General features: G+C 36.8%; 1 long non-coding RNA gene across 1 annotated transcript; it reads left to right on the plus strand.

The window, feature by feature from the left end:
- Positions 1-2402: 2402 nt before the first annotated feature.
- LOC129472681 (uncharacterized) lies at positions 2403-13241 on the plus strand. Its single transcript, XR_008654013.1, has 5 exons — positions 2403-2488; positions 4474-4694; positions 5489-5796; positions 12758-12875; positions 13223-13241. It is a non-coding gene; the product is annotated as an uncharacterized lncRNA (long non-coding RNA).
- The last annotated feature ends 938 nt before the right edge of the window (positions 13242-14179 follow it).

Consider the following 14179-nt stretch of genomic DNA (forward strand, 5'->3'; position numbering starts at 1 on the left):
TATATTGAGGACAGGAACTCTAGCCTTTATTTCTTTTTTTTTTTTCTTCCTTTACAGTGGAAACCCTTACCTTCATTAGAGCACACACATAATCTTTATTTGTAAAACTTAAAACTTTAAGCTAAATGAAAAACAGCTAATGTTTTTGCTGTAAGGTAGTTTGCCAACTTTAGAAAAATATCTTCAATTCTTCAAACAGATGGCAAGGCCACCTTTAAAAAATATTAAACATGCTAAAATAGATACAAACTGATAGTTCTACTTCTGATAAACGCTGCTGTGGACAACCGAACGCCTCCCATTCTGTTTCAGTAATAAATCACTTTCCTGACTTGAGTTAGTAATGAGATTTTTAATCATGTGGATTGAACATATCCTCCAGTTAATAAGAAACGTATCACCTCTTTTTTATCTTTAATAAAAGATTTGTACACTGCTCAAATGATTGGTATTACATTTTTAAAGAACCCGAGATTGATGTTTTTCAATTCTCCTTTCCATTTTTCTGGGCTTTTATAATTCAAAGGTAATATGCCCTGTAATTAATAATTCATAAGGTAATTTTAAGGCTTTTATTCAGAAACCTCTTTCCTATTGACTTTAGAATGTGTCATAAAATGCAGGTATTAATATCTTGGCAATTCCCAGCTCTGTACGGATGAGGTCCTTGAATTTAAACAACTCAAGATTGGTGCTTCAAAAATCAGGAGACATAATTTTGAAACTTAAGGTACAGAAAAGACAAATATCTTTTAAAAGTGCTATTTACACCATTATATTTCTTTCAACTGACAATTAACCACAGGCAGATTTCTCTTGTTATTCGGGTAATTGTCAGGATTTATTTTTTTTAGCGTGACAATTATTTTGAGGAATAAATCAGAAGCAAACAGTTCTATCTGAAAACATTTTTTAAACTACTGTTCTAAATGTGCATTTAAGCATCTGGAATCACTAAAAGATTCATTCAAAGACGTTTTTACCGGAAGGTAAAGCTTTGTTTTCTCATTATTATCTTTCAGGCACAACAAAGTAGTGTGTATTAGGAGGGCAGCACACGAAAATCATCTACACTTTTTTCTCTTTTAAATATTTTTCCGTACACTGTTCTGAAAATCTATTTGATCACAGAGTATCAGGGTGTCATTCACCAAGTTTGTTAGAAAGTGATCCTTACAAGGGCACACGAAAGAGTGTGCTAGCATTTACTGGCCAGTAAATTCCACTCTATTCTCATAAAACTGCCACGCATCAAATAAGTATAATTATGCATGGCAAAGAGCACTGTAAATATAAAGGGCTTCAGAAATACAAGAGGTGCTATCATCTGCCACATAGCCCACATTTGTCTCGTGGAAGCTTGGTTGAATGCAGATGGAAGAATATGAACCTATCCCTACCTATTGAAGAACAGTTCCAAGTACATCAGGATGCTGAATAAGCAATGACTCCCTTGTTTAAAAAATAAATCATGGCAACAAATGAACAACATATTACTGACTCCCCACCACTTTGTGAACAAGATCAGTGGTGGATTCACCCCTGCATTCCTTGAGCTAGTCACAGGACCTGACATTTATAATAAGGCTCAATAAGGATTAAACAATGATATGTGAAATATGAAGAGCTATATTCGACCCACTCGGGCACTTGGAGTCTCTGTTCCTCCAATCCTTCACCTATAAAAGAAAACAGTCATCTAATCCAGATGTTGTGAAAATAGTTTAGATAAGACTAATAAATCTGAGTCATTGCTCTACTATTACAAAATATGGCTTGTAATAAATTTCTTTCCTTCTATACAAAGAACACCTGAAACCACTGTAAATCAAAATTTATATGCAAGGAGGCAGCTGTGGTGCTTCAAGAGTTTTTTTCTGGCCAAGAACCAAAAATCTAAGATCTACCATGCTTTGACCAAAGATTTCCTAAAGAACTCAAGATGGGCCTTAATTGTTAAAGGCAGAGGTACAGACTGTCATTAGCTAAAGGGAACACCATGTTTTACTTTTGATTCAGATTTAGTATGACAAGACAAATAAAAATAGCTTTTAGAGCAAAATATGGAATACAAAAAATCCATATGTCAGAAAACTTTCAGTTACACCTCTTGACTTCCATCCCTTTGGATCCGTCAGGGTGTCCGCTGTGCTCCTGATCCAGTGAGGCGCCCACTGCTGCTCCCGATCGGGCTAAAGACTTGCCATTGTTCCTGCACAGATAAGTGCCCAGGTTTGTCCTAATCAAGCTGAACACTAGTCACTGGGTTCCATGGTTCTCTTCTGTGACCCACGGCTTCTAATAGAGCTATAACACTCACTACATGGCCCAAGATTCCATTCCTTGGAATCTGTGAGGCCAAGAACCCCAGGTCAGAGAACACGAGGCTTGCCGCCATCTTGGAAGTGGCCCATCACCATCTTTGGGAGCTCTGGGAGCAAGGTCCCCCTGGTAACATTTTGGCGACCCAGATGGGACCTCCAAAGCAGTGAGTAATATTGGACCAGTTTCACTTGCTATTCTGTCGTATCCTTCCTTAGAATTGGAGGAAAATACTGGGCACCTGTCGGCCAGTTAAAAATGATTAGCGTGGCCGCCGGACTTGAGACTCAGGTGTGAGGCTGCCTGGGGAAAGGCTTTCTAACAACCTTTCTGGGTTGGGAGCATTTGTCTACCTAGAACCAACTTCCACTTTCAATTTTCCTGGGGAAGCCGAGGGCCTACTAGAGGCAGAAAGCTGTCATCCCGAACTCCCGGCATTAGTCAGTTGAGACCATTGCACAGCCAGAAGTCTCTATTCAACAGTCGCCCATGCGTGCACCCTACCTTTCCTTCTGACCCATACCACCTGGGTCCTGACCACGACCTTCTTGAAAGTGTAGCCCCAAAATTCTCCTTACCTCTGAATCTACTTCCTCTGATCCCTGCTTCCTAGGTAGTAATGGTTCAGACTTTCATTTCCTCTAGCAAGTTGTATCTCCAAAGGGATCTAAGGAAGCTCTGTGCTGCGTCCTTAGGCATCTAGGATATAAACCCAGGGAGACTTGTCCCTGGTGTCCCTACCGATTTAGGTATATAGCTCTCGACATGGGCAGTTATGTGGGACCCGTTCCCCATCACCCTTGCCAGGGCCCCAAGTTTGTAAATGGCTAAGAGAGGTAGAGGCAGACAGAGAGAGAGACAGAGAGACAGGGAGGAGAGAGAGAGAGACAGAGAGGGAGTCAAAGAGAGAAAGAAAGATAGCAATAGTAACACAAAAAAAAACAAAAAAAACCAGTGTGCCCTATTCCTTTAAAAGCCAGGATAAATTTAAAACCTATAATTGATCATTGAAGCTCTTCTCTGTGACCATATAATACTCCAATAATACCTTGTTGTCAGTGTAAACGAGTGTCTGAAAACGCTGGGACCACTGACAACCCGTAGTCTTCCTATCAAAAATCCTTAACCCAGTGACCCACGGATGGCCCAAATGCATTTCAATCTGTAGCAGCAACTGCTTTGATAACAGAAGAAAGTAGAAAAGTAATTTTTAGAGGAAGCTCATTGTGAGCACACCTCACCAGTTCAGAATTATTCTAGGTCAAAAAAGCAAAAAAGTAGCTTACTAAATCAAAAATCTTAAAGTATGGGGCTATTCTGTTAGAAAGAGGTAATTTAACACTAACCGCTGATAATTCCCTTAACCCAGCAGATTTCCTAACAGGGGATTTAAATCTTAATTACCATACAAAAGTCCGACCAGACCTAGGAGGAACTCCCTTCAGAACAGGACGATAGATGGTTCCTCCTAGGTGACTGAGAAGAAAAAAAAAACCACAATGGGTATTCAGTAATTGACAGGGAGACTCTTGTGGAAGCAGAGTTAGGAGAATTGCCTCATAATTGGTCTACTCAAACGTTCTAACTGTTTGCACTCAGCCAAGCCTTAAAGTGCTTACAGAATCAAAAAGACGATCTCAATCCTGACTCAAAAGGTTACCCACACCCTCTCTAAATGAATTTGCATAAGAACTGTTGTTTACGGGAATGCATCTTGATGGGGCAGCTGGGTTGTTAGGAAATGCTCAGGAACTCAGCCCAGCTCTAGGACTCACCCCTGAGCGCAAAGGCAATGTTGGGCATGCTGGTAAAGGACCACTAAAATCCAGCAGCCCAGACCCCTTTCTCTGTGGTCAAGAAAGGCAGGAAAAGGGGTGCAGGACTGCTACATCGGTGAGCGCAACTAATCCAGTAAGCAGAGGCCCATGGGTGGTGACGCACTCTGGAAGGGAATACGCATTAGGACCATAGAGGACGCTCTAGGACTAATGCTCATCGGAAAATGACTAGGGGTGCTGGCATCCCTATGGTCTTTTTTCAGATGGGAAACGTTCCCCGCAAGGCAAAAATGCCCCTAAGATGTATTCTGGAGAACTGGGAGCAATTTGACCCTCAGACGCTAAGAAAGAAATGACTTATATTCTTCTGCAGTATCGTCTGGCTACGATATCCTCTTCAAAGGGGAGAAACCTGGCTTCCTGAGGGAAGTATAAATTAATAACACCATCTTACAGCTAGACCTCTTTGGTAGAAAAGAAGGCAAATGGAGTGAAGTGCCATATGTACAAACTTTCTTTTCATTAAAAGACTTCATGAGATCACCTGCAAGGACTATTTCCCTGCATCAGAATCACCAAAGTTAATATTTAAAAGTACGTATTTCTGGGCCTTTTCACAAATATATTGGGTCAGAATCTTGGGTTTGGATCCAGAAATCTACATTTCAACAAAATTTTTTAGGTATTATTTGGCTTACTAAAAGTTGATAGGAAGAATATTTCTCTCCTATTCATTGCTAAATGTCTGGTTTTTTGAAGTGCCTGGCACACAGCAGGTTCTTATAAATAATTGCCAAATGAATGAATAAAAGAAAAAAAAGTAAAGAGCTAAGAACATTTTGAATACTTTTTATCTCCTACTTACTCCTTAAATAAACAATTTCTCTTTGGAATTCTAGAAATATATTCCTATAGGCTTATTTTGTTCTATGTACTGTATTCATTACAAAACTAAGCATACATTCCTCTTTTCCCAACATTACTTATGGATTACTAAGAAAAATGTGGAAACCCCTTTCATGTAGCTGTTTCAAAGTATATACACAATTTTTACTTTTTAATGGATAAGTATGTGGAGACATGAAGCAGATCATTAACCCTGAAAATTCCTTTTAAGGCTTCAGTTATTATCTGCATAGCTTTTCTTTTCTGTATCTTTATATTCATTCTTCATTCCCTCTACCCTACATTTAAAAAATCACCTAAAATATTTCTTAAAACTTCAGTTACTAACCCCATTGCCCCTGACTGCAGTCTCCAAATTCCAACTACACTTTTTCTTACAACATTGCTTTTTATCTGTTTCCTTTTCTCTGATTTTTTTTTTCTTCTCCTTTCAAATGACCACCTGCTTTCTCGGCTCTTGAACTCGAATGGATTGTTAGCAGCAAAGAGATGAGAGACCTTTCTAGCTGCTGGAGAGAAGTTCTGAAGTGGTGTGGATCATCTGGCTCCAGTCTACAGGTCACCTCAGACCGGCAGGAAAAGAAATTAGACCCTCCATTCCATGTATGGAGGCATTTTGTCTGCAAGGCAGCACCCCAGTGATAGCCCAGGCACAGATTGGGGACATGCTGAAAACTTTCAACATGCCTGCTTCATATTTGATGGACACAAAGAGAAAAAAGACTGGCTTTGAAAGACAACTTAACCTTCTTGAAAAGTAAATCAAACTCAGAATCCTCCCAGACACCAGGTAACTCATTTTCCAACTTCATCCTGGCCAGGCTGTTTGACCCTGCTTATTTGGTGGGAGTCCTTGGGGGCATCTTCTCTGATTGAATCCAGCTGCAGTCTAATGGCCAGCTGTCCTCTCAGCCTCTGATCAGGACCTTTCAAAGGTCTAGTCAGAAACTCCTGGGGAGTGGTATATGGTATCAGAGACCTGAGTGTGCTCCAATTTGTCATGGTTCTGATTAAGTGGATACATAACAGATGGTGTCTTGTTTTAGATGGAGATGAGTAGGTGAGAAATTGTCTGGCTATGTTGAATTCTTTTAATTAAAAAAAGAATGGGAAAAATAATCTGCAGCTGGTATGTCATTTTTACCTCATAAGCACAGTTTTCTTTCCATTCAGTCATAAAAGGCAAGAAGAGAAAACGCAAACTCTCTCAATTTGGGACAAACCTAAGAAAGTCATTTCCTCTGTGGTATGAATATTGGATTAGCAAACGATTTCTTTAAAAAACAAAAAACAGTCAAGTGCATTTATTTTTCCTTTGAAATGGACAGCAACAGAATAAGGGCATTATTTATGAAACAGTTACAGGTCCCCAGACCAGCATTATCATCATCACTTGGGAAGGTTTTGTAGACAAAGTCAGGCTCTACACTAGACTTACTGAAATAAGAACTCTGGGTTGAAGAGTCAGTTAGGGCCCAGAAACATGTATTATAACAAGTCTGCTAAGTGATTCTGATGTGCATTAAAATTTGAGAACCACTGTTTTAGAATATTGAAAACTCACTGTACTGGTAAGAAAGCTGTTAATTTTTAAAAGACTTTCAGCATCAATCCCCATATTTATATATATATATATTTTAGTATTTATCAAATGCTTATACACGATGAGGAAACTGAAGCAGAGAGAGGCTAAGTAACTAACCCGAGTAGTGCAACTAATAAGTGGCAGAGTTAGGATTTCGACCCAGGAAGTCAGGCTCTTGAGTGCAGGCTGCTCAGTTTTCCCATGTGCTCTTCAGGAAGCCAGCTTCATCTCCAGACCTAGAGGTACTGTGTATGGCTTAGATACCACACAGTCCATGTCACTCTCAAAAGTTTCAACATCTCCTGTCAACACCTCGTATCCTTTTCTCCTCCAACTCTGTAAACTCTACATTTAGTTACTTCATTACTTCATTCTCTTCTATTAAAATGTAAGTTCCATGCAAAAAGACATTTAAATTTTTTTCTTACTATGGAAATATTCAAACATATGTGAAAGTAGAGAAACAGTATAATTAATCCAATTTATCTGTTACCACTTTCAAAAATACCAATATATGGTCATTCTTGTTTCATCTCTATTTCTACCCATTCCCTATACCCTGGACTATTTTAAAGTAAATCCTGAACATCGATCATATCATTTCTTCTGAAAACATTTCAGAATAAACACCTAAGAGATTAGAGCTCTTAAAAATATAACTTTAATATCATAGCTTTAAAAAACACCTATAATTTCTTAAAGTCTTCGATGTCCAAGCAATATTTAGATTTTTCTGATTTTCTTAAAAGTTGCTTTAAAATATATTTGTTTAAATCAAGATCCAAATAACGTCCATATATTGTGATTGGCTGGCAAGACTCTTTAAGTGGCACTAGGTCTATAGGTTTCCCCGTCATCATTCTATAAATATTTCTCCAGTTTTTTTCTTTAAGTATTTTGTTGTTATTATTATTGATAAAATCAGGTAATTTTGTCATGTTAAGTAGAGGTTAGCAAACTTTTTCTATATAGGGCCAGATAGTAAATATTTTATGTTTTGAGAGTCATATGAGCTCTGTTTCAACTATTGAACTTTGTTGTTCAATCATAAAACAGCATAAACAATATGTAAACAAATGAGCAAGACTGTGTTGCAATAAAACAGCATTAACAAAAATACGTGAGGAACCAAATCTGGCCCACAGGGCATAGTTGCTGATCCTTCCTATGGAATGCCACAGTCAGATTTCATTAATTACCCACCTATGGAATCCTTTATCAGGTCTTCTTTTCCTTCTAGTTTCTGTAAATTGGTAGTTAAATCTAAAGGCTTGATCAGATGTAGGTTTTTGTTTTCTTGATCATATATTTTTATTTTATGAGACAACTTATATACATACATGCATATAAGTATACATATTTTATGTATACAAAATATGTATATATGTATACATGTAGTATATAAGTTCTCATAAAATAAAAATATATGAAAAAATGTGTGTGTGTGTATATACATATATATATGTATATATATATAATTTTCATTAGGGGGTTATTACAGCAAATAAAACAAAAGAAAACCAACAAAGAAGCAGTGCATATTCATCATAGGGTACTTCTGTCACATTTTGAGGTGTATTTATTCATTAATGATCATTGCCCAGATCTATTAATAATAATATCTCAAGAGCTAGAAGATAGTAATATTCTTATTTCATTATTACTTCTTTATTTATTAGATAGAACAGTGTTACAAAGAGAAATTATCTTTGCTCACCCTGCGGTACAGTTCATACAGGAAAGACAGAATAATTGCTTGATGATTTAGCTTATCATAATGAGTTTGTTCTCTAGCATCCTTAAAAGATATCTAAACTTTTAAAGTATCAGTATAAACCTATGATATAAAGTTTTTGAAGTTTTTAATCAATTGTCCTTGTTATTCATATGGCACACACATTTTTCCATCTTTGTTCAGTAGAAGTTTTTCCAAATTGTGTCTGATTCTTTTTGGCACAATCCTACTAGTCTTTGAAAGCATCCCTATTTTAAATTATGGCAAGATGTTTCAGATTTATCTTATAAATTATCTGCCCCAGATGCTGAATTATCCATTTCTCCAATGAGTCCTGGTTCCTTTTACTGACAAAAGGCATTTAGAAACCATAATCTGAGCATTAGGGTTGTACTTGCTAATGGGTTAGTCATTGTTTCTAGGGCTATTCATTGAACAGAGTTGGAAATTATTTTCTTAAGAACACATATATAACAAATTCATACAGAAGCCTCAAAAATTTTTGGCCAGGTAGAGGGGCTCAGGCCTGTAATGTCAGAACTTTGGGAGGCTGAAGTGGGAAGATTGCTTGAGTCCAGGGGTTTGAGACAAACCTGGGCAACACAGTCTCTACAAAAAAACAAAAAAAATCAACCTTATCAACCTTCAATCTGTATCTTCTTACAATCATGCCAAAAATCTCAGTTCTCAAGGACATGGACATGATTACTTATTTGATTTATTAAATATCTCACAGTATAGACTAACAGACTCAGAATAACAATAACAATATTACTTTCAAAAGTATTATAACTTAAAATCATTTAATATTATTTTTAAGTTCTTTTTGTCATTTTAAGTTCTTTTTGTCTGAGGGATATACAATCAAATTCCTGAATTTTAAAATCACCTGGAGTAGTTCCTTCCTATGTGACTATTCTGTTTCTGTGCTGTCTAGTATGGTAGTCATTAGCCACATATGGCTAGTAAAAATATAATTTAAGTTACTTAACTATAACTTAAAATTAAGTTTCTCAGCATACCAGCTGCATTGTAAGTGTCCACTAGCCATATGTAGCTAGAGGCTACTATTAAATGGTGGAGATATAGAACATTTTCACCATCACATAAAGTTCTATTGGGTACATGGTTAAATTTATTTTCTTTCCTTTTAAAACATTTTTAGAAATTCTTTTTGTATGTATTTTATTCTGTTTTGTTATTAGGTGAAAACCTACATAATTCCAAAGACAAATCAAGAAACAATATATACTCAAAGAAGTCTAGTTTCTATTCCTGTTCCCTCTGCCCTGTTATCTCCTTCCCATGATAGATCAAGTTTTAACACTTCTGTGCTTTATCTTTCTATTGGTTTTATTCTTAATGTGAACAAATATATATATATATATATACACTTACATACATATATATAATTCCCAATTTTCTTAGATAAAGGGCAGCATACTATTTATTATTTAATTGAATAGTATTTTTCTATTACTTGCAAAGAAAAAAATGCAGTATAATATAACCACTAATTCTTTAGAAATAAATCAGTGCTGACTCACCATTAAAGCCTTTTTTAAAAATGAACCTGGAGATGTGGAGAAATCAATGAGACACTAAATCCCAGGGAAACTTAAAGTTTTGGACAGTTATTAACACAGTAACTTAAAGCTCAAGTTCATGATCAAAAGTAAATTCTGAAATCCCAAGTGGTGAGTGAAGGGGCCATATGTGTTGGAACACAAGAATGACCAGACCAGCCCAAGAGGATGCCAGAGAGTGATACTGACTTGCTCTCCAATAAGAAAATTTCAAATCCATCTGAGTTGGTTGCCAGCAAATGCAATTTTTTTTGAAAGGGTGGAACATGTTCATATTTCCTTAGTTTTTGTCAACAACTTAACAGCTGTGTTCCAAATGGACTGAAGTTGAGCCAAAATATTGTCTGGCAGCCCTGAAAACAAAATCTGACAATAATTGATTTTCAGAGCATTCACAGTACGAATCCCAACATTCCACAGTCTGGGGATGTTGGGGAGATAAGAGGGTGGTGAACATAGGTCTTTATTTTCTTAATTCTAGATAATACATGACCAAAGAAAATCTAAACAAGAGATTAGCCCAATCATTGTGTTCTGTTTCTTAAGATAGAGTGAATTATCTATGAGATATGCAAAAAACAGCATCTTTTTCTGCCTGAATGCTTCATACTAATCTAGAAGGAGCCTTGGCTACCATTATGCCACTTTAATGACCCAAAATAGTGTGCATGTAAGCATCATATCCCCCATTTGAAAATAAGAGAAACATCAAGTATTACATGCAATGCTGAGGAATATATGGAAGGCAACTCTCACAAGTTCTCAGAAACCTGTGATTCTTACAAGAAGAAATAAATGAAATATAAAGTACTGAACATATTTCCCTTTGAGACATTCTCCAAAGCTAGTGGAAGGCATTGCAGAGATGTAAAGTATTCCATGAGATTGTTTAGCAATTCCATCTGTGGGGGAGAGAAAATGCAGCTAAGATCAACCTTGGGACACCCCTCTAAACAATATCAATGCCTGCTTTTCATCCTATATTTTGTTTGAGATCAAGTCATCTGACAGTACACTCAAATTTTCACCTGAAATATTTACTCAATTTTTAATGAAAATAAAAATAAAAAACTTTTCTCTATTAAAGAGAAAAGATTTTATATCCTCAGTAAACAACCTGGGACAAATTAATATATCATTGTCACCTCTGGTTTTCAAAATTTGTAGTTTTCCTCAGCTTTTCTGAGCTAGCCATATGTAGATATTTTCACTCAGCCTGACCATATTCACTAACCATATATGTCTACCTTTTTGGAAAATATTCCCTATATAAATGTGAATGAAATTATAAATTTGAATCCTGCATACTCATTTTTTGAACTCTATTTACTCACTAGCCAATATTCACTTAATTTGGAAACCTGTATGGTGAATCTCCTATTCATACGTTTGATGCTCATCTGGGTCAACCAATGAAAAAGGGGGAAAATGAATTATGCTTTTTAAAATCATTAATAAGGTATAAATCTCTAATAAAAATGCATGAATCACAAATGTGCTGTCACAGAGAAAAATAATAAGCTGAAGAAACCTCAAGGTCCTCTGGTTCAATCCTTTTTCTTAGTAGAAGGAACTGAGGCTCCAAGAGTTTATGAGTGTGTTTATCTTGCCATACTTTTCTAGCACATCAGGAGCAAAATTAAGCTAGATGGGGCTCCTGCCTACCTGTCCAGAACTATTCTCTCATAGCATCAGGTTGTGTATTATCATGTATGAGCAGGTACCTGGATTATTCTTGTTCAAAATAAACACTACCAGTGATCATCAGAATGAGGGTGTTCCCTGCCAGGATCACATCCTTTTTCTGATTCACATTTCCTGACTTGGAGAGCACCTACCTGCCCTCACTGCTGGCACCTCACAAATCTGGGATGATTTAGCTGACCTGGGCTGGAGGTGGTTGGTTTCCAGAACTTTGGCTCCAAGAACCCATTGATGGGCTGTGATCTTGGGGCATATTTGCTCTGCTTGCTGCAGCCAAAAATGTGCTTGCGTCCGGTCAGCATTCTTGAAAGGTTTGCCTTTGAGTCACACTTTTCCTATGGACCTTTTGTTCATACACTGCACTTTTAATCATTATTTAACATTTATTTAATACCTCCAATATTTCATCTCACCACATACCACTAAGATATTCTACAGAACAATGATTTTACTTAGATGCTTAGAAACAACAGTAATAAACACAGTAGGAACTACAATAATTTGAGTACTTATTATATGTTAGGCAACTTACACACCTTTTGTCACTTAATCCTGAGAACCTCCCTTTAACACACACTGTGAGACAGGTATTATTAAATTGATGTTACAGATGAAGAAACTGTTTCAGAGAGCTTAAGTAAATTGTCTAAGGTAAATGGGAGAAGCAGGGCTGTCTAACCCCTAAGGTTCTGTTCCTGATTACCATTGTCTTGAAATTAAGAAGTACCACCTTGCCCATTTCATGGCCTACAGCTGGATCACAGTTTATTAACGCACAGTTGGGAAATCAAGACTGTGTTGGAACATATTCAATAAGGGGAAAAAAATCAGTCATTACTTCAATAATTACATTTCACCCTTTTAAGGAACCCCTCCCTCTCAGGATAACTTAAGATCTTTTAGTTATTCTTGAACATTGAATGTAAAGCCCTTTATCAATCATACCGCACATACTCCTACTCCCTCCTCCTAAATCCTCCTTCTTCAATACTCCAAAACTTTTTTCTCTTCTAATAGCAGCTCTTTCAAGCTGGTCTTCACCAAACAAACTTACCCCAGTCCCTTTAACATTTTTAATGATGTGTTTTCCTCAAGTTTACTTGTTTTTTTGTTGTTGGTTTTTGTCTTTTTTTTGAGACAGAGTCTCCCTCTGGTGCCCAGGCTGGAATGTAGTGGCGCGATCTCGACTCACTGCAACCTCCGCCTCCCGGGTTCAAGCAATTCTTCTGCCTCAGCCTCCTGAGTAGCTGGGATTACAGGTGCGCACCACCATGCCCGAATAATTTTTGTATTTTTAATAGAGACGGGTTTCACCATATTGGCCAGGCTGGTCTCAAACTCCTGATCTCCCTGCCTCGGCCTACCAAAGTGCTGGGATTACAGGTGTGAGCCACCTCGCCCAGCCAAATTTGCTTCTTTTTAAGATCATCTTCTAAAACTATATATCTAAGTTGTTGGCCACTATTGACAGAAACTTTCAGATTATATTTTTTTAGTAAAAATAAAAAAAAATTTTTATAAAGTAGTTAATAGTTTTATTGAAGTAAAAAATTGTAAACCAGCATCTTGTTGATCCATATTATTCAGACATTTCCTTTTTTTCTAGCTCATCTTTCCACTGCCTCTTTTTACCCCAAAAGGAGACAAAACCGCAAGTGTTTCACAGCTCATTAAGAAATTGAACAAAAGATGAGAAATGCCTCCTAGAAAATTTAGCTACACTAAAACTGCCATTAAATCTAAATGCACAGCTAGATGAATGTTCTTTATTCTGTCATTATTTCAGTATCATGATAGTGAATGTGAATGAACTTTGTTCAAACAAACATACCTCAAGGGATTCAAAGAGTATCCCTCATCACATAATCATGCCATTACTATTCATAGCTTTAAAAACATCAAGCTGAAATATATTTCTATCATAAATGTAGTAAGAGCATAGAACTTGATAGATTTGGGAATCAACACAGAACATTCTCTCTTCTTCAGATGCATCTATTGCTCCTAGACTGATAGGAATCAAGCCTATTATAAATATATAGATTCAAAATGACCTCTCTCAAACATAACTTGGGACTCAGACAACTTAGTTGGATGCAATCTGTCCCTGGATCACTTCCATCTTGTCTTCTTCTCAAGGGAGTTGGGCCATAATGTGTAACTATTCTCAGAAATGGGTAATCCTCAACCCCTGGGCATCTCTCATGAACGTTTTTTCCAGCCAAAACTACTTCAGACTTTGTAGCTTTTTTTTTTGATAGGCCAGCTTACCATCTCTATACAAATAGTTATCTCACTATTAATATCATGCCTCCCTTCCAAAGCCCTGAAATCTAGAAAATACGACACAAGCACAAGTCCTTATAACAGCCATGAGTTAGTTACACAGGTAAGAAGCAACAGGAAGATAAGGAGATTCCCAGAATCACCCTTAAAAATCAGTAAGCTACAGATTGAATCTCCACACTCTGATTCACAGACATTTTTTTCCTCCTCAAAGAAACAACATAAACTCTTAGGAAAAAAAAGAAATATTGATGAAAAAATTTAAGTTCCAGAAAAA

Source organism: Symphalangus syndactylus, chromosome 22, assembly GCF_028878055.3.
Source record: "Symphalangus syndactylus isolate Jambi chromosome 22, NHGRI_mSymSyn1-v2.1_pri, whole genome shotgun sequence".
NCBI lineage: Eukaryota > Metazoa > Chordata > Mammalia > Primates > Hylobatidae > Symphalangus > Symphalangus syndactylus.